A 10,260-nucleotide genomic window follows, 5' to 3' on the forward strand; every position below is an offset into this window, starting at 1 on the left:
TTTAGAGAAACTCACATACGGCAATGCTATTATTAGCATCATGCGATCGCATATTTCACCATATCCCATACACACATTAAATACACACAGTTGCACTGTTAACATGATGCACATTAGCGATTGCATAAAATCCTGCAGGCGAACGCTGTTTATTAGCTTCATGCGTATGCATCATCCCTAAGTTACATATAACTAACTAGCATCTTTTCCCAAACCCCTCATACTTACACACTGCACACTCACATAAAAGGTTCCATAGCTCCAAAGTCTAATATTCAAGGGTTATTCATTTATTACTAATGTTGTGAAATAAAGACTATTTTGATATCTAAGGTTTAGTACATGATAAGTAAAACGTATTTAGTGTTGTACTGATCTACTCTGTCTCAACAGCTTTCCGGTATCATCGGTGAGAAGATCGCAACATGCATTCTCAACTTATGGACTGTAGAGAGTTAAAACACTAAAATGTACTTTGTAATGTTAGCAGCTTAAATTTGCATGCGGCGGGAAAAAGGAGACAAAAGGCTGTTGGAGGCTGATCTGTGTCCATTTGAATCAACCTGTTAAATGTCCTGTAACAGATGCACGCGTACTGAGAACCAATGGAATCATGCCAAACTTTCCTATTGTGTTGCTTATCCCTGTAAGGGTATAAATGTGCGTACTGACTCCAATCTGGAGTCTTCTTGCTGATGCTGTTGACAGAGGTCTCTTGTTGATGCCGGTAACTGGTTCCAGTGCGCGTGCGTATGTATAACTGTACCTTGGGTCTGTATAATTTCTTTGCGCTAAATTGTATTTAGATCATAGCGTGTAACTATCTGTACTTTTCTTGAATAACAACCTTTGTGCGTTGGAAACACAGTTCTCAAAGTCTGAAGGCATTTATTTACTGTATGACTGCGTATGCAAATAGCGACAATTCTAGAAGGTATAGGCAGGATCTAGAAGGTATAGGCAGGTTTTAGAAGGTATAGGCAGGAGTGTATAGAGGTAAATCCAGTATCGTTAGTAACAATGAAGATTTTCTCTTCTCCGCTCCAAATTAAGAATAGATCATCACTGATCCCAGGATAGTTGAAAAATATTTCTTCCTCTATTGCAAACATGAAAATATTCGCATAGGCGGGGGCTGCACTAGAGCCCATAGCGCAGCCTTTAACCTGCATACAAAATTGTTTATCATAAAGTAAGAAGTTGTTGGTGAGAATTATTTCAAACAACATCAGAATGATCTCTATTGTAGCTACATCATATACACCACTTTCAATAGAACATTTTTAACAGCAACTAAACCTAAATCATGGGATATGGAAGTGTATAAACTAACGACATCGATGCTTGCCAGCCAACATCCTTCAGGTACTTTATCAATAAATCTTAATTTATTCAAAAAAGTTGTAGTGTCCAAGAGGAAACTTTTCTCTTTCTGGATTATAGGCTGCAGTAAAGAGTCCAAAAATACAGATATTGGTTGCAATAAAGAACCCTGGGCGGAGATTATTGGACGGCCTGGGGGTGAGTTCAGATTTTTATGGACTTTCAGGATGGTATAAAATAATGGAACCAACGGGTGTTCAGGAATTAGTATGTCCATCATTTTTGCTGTGATGAAACCCATGTCCACAGCTCTTAATAGGACTTCTTTAAGGTGTTTTTTGCATAGCATAGTAGGGTCATTGCATAGTTTATTATATACTTGTTGATCCGATAATTGATGACTCACCTCTTTTTTATAATCTTTAATGTCCTGGAGGACTATCGCCACTCTTTTATCTGCCGGGCGGATAACTAAGTCATTATTTTTGGATAATGATTCTAATGCCTGGTGTTGTAACACCGTCAAATTAGGGTGATGAATAGTTTGTTTCTTCAATCCATCCTGTACCTCATGCTCCATTATTCGAATAAATGTTTTGATAGTTGTTTGATAATGGATCAAAACTGAATTTTGGACAAAATTGTTTCAACTGACTGAGAATTTGATCTTGATTTTGATTCTGCTGGAAATCTGTCCCATAAAATTCTCTTAATTTTAGCTTGCGTTGCAATGAATGCTTCTCGATGTTCCATTGAAACTCGTCAAAGGGGACTGATAGTATAAAAGACAATCCTTTACTTAATAAGTTGAACTCGCGTTTAGAAAGTGCATAAGAAGATAGATTGATAATTAGGTTTTTCTCACTAAAGGCGGTCTCCCTGCCTTGCCCCTTCCTCTTGTTTTGTTGGCCCCTTCTTGTGTACCTCCTCTTTGTTTTGTTTTTGAGGCTTGTGTGGTTACCCCTAAAGGGCCCACTGCTTGATCAATTTTATCCAATTCATTGTTAGAACTCCCTGTTTCCTGGGAGGACTCTGGCCCTCATTCAGAGCCGTACGCTCTGAGCAGAGCGCACGCTCTGAATGAGGGCCGGGCTCCATTTTCATGGAGCGTCCTCCTGGACGCTCGTATAGCTGTGGGTCACCACCCACAGGCTATACGAGCGTGCTTTGTGATGGCCGCGATGGTCGGACAGCCGCTCGCGAGTGGGTCTGAATCAGGCCCTCTGTATCAAAGCGAAATTGTTGTTTCCTATTTCGCCTAAAAAAAACGGGCGTTTGCCTTCTTGAGCATCTATACATAGTATGCCTTTCTTAGTCCAATTCAACTTTTACTAATTTCTCCTTTTTAAACCTAATAAGGTCTTTCTTATACTGGGACACCTGTTGTTTAAGCCAGTCCATCCAGTCTGTTTCCTTGTCAGTTACAAGAATAGGCATATGTGTAGATTTATAAGCACTAATTTGGGATTTAATGCTTTCCAATTCTTTAGTTAACTGTTCGATTACTAGCAATAACAGATCAAAAGAACACTTATTAAGGATGGCGATCCAGCACCTACAAAAAAGAGGATCATATCGTCCTATTTTCGGTAGAGATGAACGGTTCGGATTCCTCAGAATCCGAACCGCTCTGAACAGGTGGAATCCGAGTCCACCCAAACGCAAGTTCGGGTGCTCTCGCCTGACTCTGATTCCACCATGATGCCGAACGTCACCCGGCCGGCGTTGAATTCTCGCGAGACCCAGGTGACGTTCGGCCTCTATAAAATGCGCGGCGCCCGGGACTCTGTGTCATTTCATGGAAAGTGAGTACGGATGTAGTTAGACTAGAGAGAGTAGTAAACTAGCCTAGTTCTTCCAACTTTTGTTCTTGCCGCTGGACTTTAAAGGGCGTTATCTGCCTGTGATAACACAATCATATAAAAAAATAAATAACCTCCGTGACTTTACTGGGCATAAGCCCACTGTGTGTGCTCGGTGACTGGGCATAAGCCCACTGGGTGTATAAAAGCTCTGTGACCTTACTGGGCATAGCCCACTGTGTGTATGCAATCTCCGTGACAGGGCATAAGCCCACTGTGTGTATACTGTATACAAGCTCCGTGACCTTACTGGACATAGCCCACTGTGTGTATACAAGCTCTGTGACAGGGCATGAAGCCCACTGTGTGTATACTAGCTCCATGACCTTACTGGGCTTAGCCCACTGTGTGTATACTAGCTCCGTGACCTTACTGGACATAGCCCACTGTGTGTATACAAGCTACGTGACTGGGCTTTAGCCCACTGTGTGTATACAAGCTCCGTGACCTTACTGGGAATAGCCCACTGTGTGTATACAAGCTCCCTGACTGGGAATTAGCCCACTGTGTGTATACAAGCTCCATGACTGGGCATAAGCCCACAGTGTGTATACAAACTCTGTGACCTTACTGGGCATTAGCCCACTGTGTGTATACAAGCTCCGTGACTCCAGCTCAAAGTGATAAATTAATATGGATAACGAGAATGAACCGAGAGGAGAACAGCAGCAACAAGCAAATGCTAGCACTGCAGCTGCTGAAAGTCCATCACTATCATCAAAAGCTGATGCTCAAGGGCGAAGAGGCTTTAAAAAATTAAGGAACCTGAAATCAAAAAATCTAGATTTCACAGGGGTAAAGACAAAAAAAACCTCTAAATACTACTACTAGTGCAGAAAAACGTAGTGGCAAGGAAAGACTCAGGCTTTGCCCTTTATTTCTGAGTGGTGGTTCTGCAGCTGTCAGTGAGGCATCTTGTGCCTCTCATGACAATAAAAGACCTTTTCAATCTGACTATAGAAGAAGTGTAAACAAATTTAAAACCAATAAGGCAGTAGATCAAACTGTATTTTTTGATACACAAATGTCAGAAATCCCTGAGGAGAGTCTAAGTGGGTCCATGAGTGGTATTGCTATGTGTAAGCCTGACCTTTCAGAGAAGCCGCCCTCCACAGTTTCTTTTCCATCTGTAATTGTGGGGATGAGCGGTATTGCCGAGGACATAGAAATTGAGAATGCCACCGTGGAATTGCAAGAGGATGAGGGGAATATATGTGCAACTGACGCTGGCACTAATGAGGATGTTGAAGATGCGGATATTGTAAGTCAGGTGGTAGCAGCTCTTGGCCAAGATAAGAAGGCCATTGCCATGCCTGGGCATAGAACCAACCAATCCACATCTTTTGTGTGGAATTATTGTTACCCAAACCCTGACAACATTTGTCAAGCCATTTGTAGCCTCTGTGGGAGCACAGTTAGTAGAGGTAGGGACGTTAAGCATCTAGGAACCTCCACGCTATTACGTCATCTGCAGCGAGCTCATGACAGGTGTTTGATAACAGAAACTACTGCACAAAAATAACAAGCAGTCCAGCATTAGCTAGATGCCTTCTCTCTCTACTAAATCCCAGCACCTGCAATCTCTGCTGACAACACCTTCCTCCTCAATATAATCAGGAATGATCAGAGGTAGTCCAGAAACCAATTTGTTAATGGTAAGTCACGGTGACTCCTCCACTTTCCAGGACACCTCAGAAGAAACTGAATCTTTGAGCGCTAGGCCTGTACGAGGACGTTAAACAGAACCTAATTATTGGCCTGCAAAGTGCTATTGTACCCACTGTCCACTTAACCACAGATATGTGGACAAGCGGTAGTGGACAAACTAAAGATTACATGACTGCGACGGCCACTGGGTAAGTGAATAGCCTTCAGCAGCAGCGTTATCTAACAAACAACACCAGCTCATTCAGAGGCAGGCAACTCTGTGCATCACCGGATTCAATAAGAGGCATACCGCTGACAACCTCTTAGAAAAACTAAGAGATGTCATAGAAACATGGCTTACCACACTTGGACTCTCCTCAGGATTTGTGATTTCTGACAACGCTACAAATATTGTGAAAGCATTACAGCTGGGTGAATTTCAACACATGCCCTGTTTTGCTCACACAATCAACTTAGTGGTGCAGGGTTTTTTAAAAAAACGACAGGAGCGTGCAGGAGATGCTGTCTGTGGCCCAAAAAATTTCGGGACATTTTTGGCATTCAGCAACAGCGTGCAGGAGATTGCAGCACCTGCAAGAGAAGTTTAATTTGGCCTGCCATCAACTGAAGCCAGTAGTGGTAACGAGGTGTACAGTAACTCCACCCTTTATATGCTCCAGCGGATGGAGGAGCAGCAAAAAGCCATCCATAGCTATATGACAAGCCATGACATTGGGAGAGGAGGGGGAATGTACCTTAGCCCAGCACAGTGGAGAGTACTTTCTGTTTTGTGCAAGGTGCTCAAACCATTTGAAGTTGCCACATGTGAAGTGAGTGCTGACACTGCTAGCTTGAGTAAGGTGATTCCCCTAATTAGGCTTTTGGAAAATCAGCTGAAGAAAGTGAAGTATGAGATTAAACAAAGTGATTCTGCAAAGTATGCTGGACTGATAGATCAAGTCCTTTGTTTGCTTCGCCAGGATCCACAGGTGGCCAAGATCTTGAAATCTGATCATTATATTTTAGCAACCATGCTTGATCCTAGGTTCAAGTCGTGTCTTTCTTTACAACTGACCCAGATCTTAAAAGATTAAAAGCGCTCCTGATGAGCAAGTTGGCAGCTGAAGTGACACATGGCACTACGATGACGTCTCCTCCTTTGGTTTCTTCAGCAGCAGCCAGAAAAAAAAATCATCTTTTCCAATGGTGATGCAGATAAGTCAACATTTTGACATCTGGTCGGTTCTAAAAGAATTGCCCAACACCAGTGACACCTCTACTGTAACTCCATCTAATACGATTACCATCCAAGGAATGGTGGAGGATTATTTTCAGGACACCATACAAGTTGACATGTCACAGAGGGCCTGATTCAGACCGGGTCGTAAGCGCTGAGCGCTCGCAACCGGGTCGATGGGGGCCCAGAGCACATGCGCACGATGGAGCCGGCTCCGTCGTGCGCATGCGCGAGACCCAGATAGCGACAGGCAATCCGTCACTCCGGGTCTCATATGAAAGGGGGCGTGTTGTTGATGTTGAGTGACAGCACGCCCCCTTTGGTGGGCGGGCCGGGGGAGTGGCTGCCCAAACGGAGACGTTCCCATGTGAACGCCTCCACTGACATCAGTCCGGCTCTGAATCAGGACCAGAGTCCCTTCGATTATTGGAAGAAAAAAAAGGCAATTTGGAGACCCTTGTATAAACTGGCTTTGCATTACTTAAGCTTCCCACTCTCAAGTGTGTACTTGGAGAGAGTTTTCAGTACAGCCGGGAACCTTGTGAGTGAACGACGTAGGAGGCTACTTCCACAAAATGTAGAAAAAATGATGTTCATTAAAACGAACTGGATATTTCATGAGGAAAACCTTTCCCGCCAATCACGTCACAATACATACACTTCTGTAATGGTGGATTCCAGCAGGGAAGAATTAATATTATCTGAGGAATCAGATAATGTACACACTGATAAGGGTGAGGATGGCAATGATGGTGACATCTTGCCACTGTAGACCTGTTGCCTTTAGCCGATTGGTAGCTTTTTTTTGTGGGGGCCCAAACAAACCAAGCACTTCAGCCAAGTGGCAGTCCCTGTCGCTGAAATGCTTGGTTTGTTAAATTATACATGTCCTTTTTAATATCCAACATAAGGGTGGGTTGGAGGGCCCAAGGACAATTTCATATTGCACTACCTTTCATTTCTGCCACTGCTGTGTCGCAATGTTTCATAGATGTGTTTTAAACTGTGGTGTCTGTGCCACTGCGCCGCTGCTCTGACGCTTGGTAACCAGTCAGCTCACTGCAACCTTTGGCCAATAATGGTGAAAACTATCATTTAAGCTGTGAGGTGGTCTAAATTGACTGTAAATTAATGTTATTGAGGTTAATAACACTCTAGTGCTAATGCATATCAGGCCCCTCTGATGTATGGGGGCCTGATATACATTAGCACAGGCTGGTTTATACATTAGTCCCCAGGAGGAGGATATCTATTTAATGTTTTAAACTGAGTACATACTATGCAATTTAAACACACACACGTATACTGTACGCAGTAACACATATATGCACATTAACACATGCATACACAGAAATATGCACACTAACATACACATATACAGTATACACACATATATACAATAACACATTTATAAATTTACACACAAACACATACATAAATAGTATACACACATATACAATAACACATTTACAAATTTACACACAAACACATACAGTAACACATACATACTAACACATACGCACTGACACATATGCACACATTTATATATATATATATATATATATATATATATATATACACACAGTATATATATATATATATATATATATATATATAAAAAAACACATATATACACAGATCCTGTACACACTAACATATACACATATACAGTATACACACACTAACACGTATACAAAATAGCACATATACAAACACATACTTACATACTGTATATATAATATTACCATGTACTGATGTGTCCTCATCAGGGGCACCTAGAAGGGGTAGGGGGGGAGGCTAAGTACCCAGGCCCAGATTTGTTGGAGGGCTTGGCTTTGCCGCCATCCCCCTTTTTGTTTAACTGTCGGCAGCCTTTCTTCCCAGTGCTGGGCCGCAGCGGATTTAGGGACGGCTGTTACAGCTGAGCAGCAGCAGAAATCTTCTTTGCCTGTGCAGTGGTGGTGGGAGCAATCACACTGATCGCGTACCCCCTCCCTGGATTTGCCCCTGGCTGAGTGGCTCAGAGCACCACCTGTTTAGTGCACAGCGGCGCTGCAATGATTTTTTTTCCCCATTTTTCCCATAGGTGGGCATGACCACGCCTCCCACAGTTAGGCCATGCCCCCAAAAAATTACTGGGGCCTGACCAGGTCTGGTCCTTATACAATAATTCCTCTCGGCGCGCCAGGTCCCACGCGTCTTTTTCACTCAAAATGTTCATCTTATTCGCATAATATCTAGAAGTGAAAAAACAACATCGACCACTGGGGCTCTCGGCACTTGTGCATCTGTGTGTGACTGAGTCTGAATCTGTATTAATTAAGAAAAAAGTCCCAATATGAGATCAGCCGTGGCTTTCCTCATGCCATAATCCGTCGTGCTTCATCTGCGACTTTGTACATGTGTTATAGCAATTCCTGTGCAGTTAAAGTCACAGCCCAGCATCTCTAGTACACTGTGAGGGGATTTTCGTTGCCTCTGCTATGCGACTAAGATGCAAAATGTAATGAAACATATGGTACGCTACTCATCTTGGAGCATCTCAGTCGTGCCAATTGTCTCGTGCCATATGGAGCAAACATGCTCAGTGTATGACGACACATACAGTGTGTAGTTTTTGGGCGGGATGTACTAACCTTGTGGAGTACATAGCGCCAGACATCGCATTCGTACTGATCGTATATATTTTATTTACTAACATATGTGATCATTACCGCAAAGGACAGCTCTTCGGATAAGAGCTGTCCTTTGCAACAAGCACTGCACCCTGGACTTCCGGGTTTATGACCCGGCAGTCATCTGCACACGCACAGAGCGAATACGGCATCCGCAGGGCATGCTGGGAGGGATCTGATCGCATCACTCATACCAGAGCGATGCGGTATGAGCCCATAGGCTTCTATAGGGTAACGCCAGCAAAATTGTCGGAGCCTCGGTGGCCAACCAGTAGTACATATGGAAAATGCGGTAAAATCCAGAATATGGGGTTTTTATCGCATTTTCCATTTAGTACATTCCACCCATTTTCTGCTAATAAGAAAAGTTACTTAAAATATCATGACATAATCCCTGCATCATAAATATCCATAATGTCAACAGCAGTTCAGCAGTATTCTGATGTTTAGCATAATCCAAATGACGATGGTACAGAGAATACACTGGAATAAACATCCTCCTGAATGTAATACCACCAGAGCGAAATGTAAATTAGTAATTGTGGCTCCTGTTCAGATCATAGTCATATGCTGAGTGCTCTGCAGATATTGGGAACAGTGTCCTTCATTCTGTAGAACAGTGGTGGGGAACCTTTTTTCTGCCAAGGGCCATTTGGATATTTATCAAATCATTCGAGGGCCATACAAAACTATCAACTTAAAAATTTGCCTGCTACAGTATATATATTGTGAAAGAAGCACTGGTAAAGTGGTCAATGGCAGGTACATTTGTCCTAGGTTGTTGGCCTATGTGTTCTAAAAAACCCCAGGAGAAGTCTGTATTGTAAGCAGACCAGAGTATCGGCTTTTGGAAAAGCCGGTTAGGGTCCTGGGGGTGTGGATGTGAGGAGAGGGAGGGCTCCATCTACAGGCCACTCCGGGTCTTGGGACTTTCAGCCTGGTAGCAGGCTCATCAGGGCTTGCACCTGGAAGTGGCTAATATAAGCTATGTTTGTTTGTGGCTGAGTGTCTCACACCTGGGAGAGCAGGCCTGCAGGATAGCTTGCTCTGAGACACTGTTAATACAAACCTGTAAGTACTGTGGATGTGAACTTATTTTTTAGTGTTCTGGTAGTGAGGGAACCTACTGTCTAGTTAGAGCCCAGATGGGCTAGGGTTTTGTTTATGTTTTATTTTGTTTATGCAGCTGGTACAATAAAGAATGGCGCCAACCAGTTTGTACGAGAACCCCAGACTTGTGTCCTGATGTGTGTGTAAAGAGGGAGTCCATCTACCCCAGGAGAGGGACCCTATCCCGACTGTGTCACATATATATATATATATATATATATATATATATACACACACATAAACCCATGTACATATATACCCTTGCACAAGATTACGATATTCCTGCCACTATACTTCTGTGGTGCAATCTACTGAGGCTGTGGACTGGTGGGTAATTTGTGTATAGTATGTAATTTGTGTATAGTATGTATAGTGTATAATGCAATACACAGTGCAGTCTATATGT

The sequence above is a fragment of the Taudactylus pleione genome, unplaced genomic scaffold (genome assembly GCF_031769625.1).
Source record: "Taudactylus pleione unplaced genomic scaffold, aTauple2 ptg000066l, whole genome shotgun sequence".
In the NCBI taxonomy this organism is placed as follows: domain Eukaryota; kingdom Metazoa; phylum Chordata; class Amphibia; order Anura; family Myobatrachidae; genus Taudactylus; species Taudactylus pleione.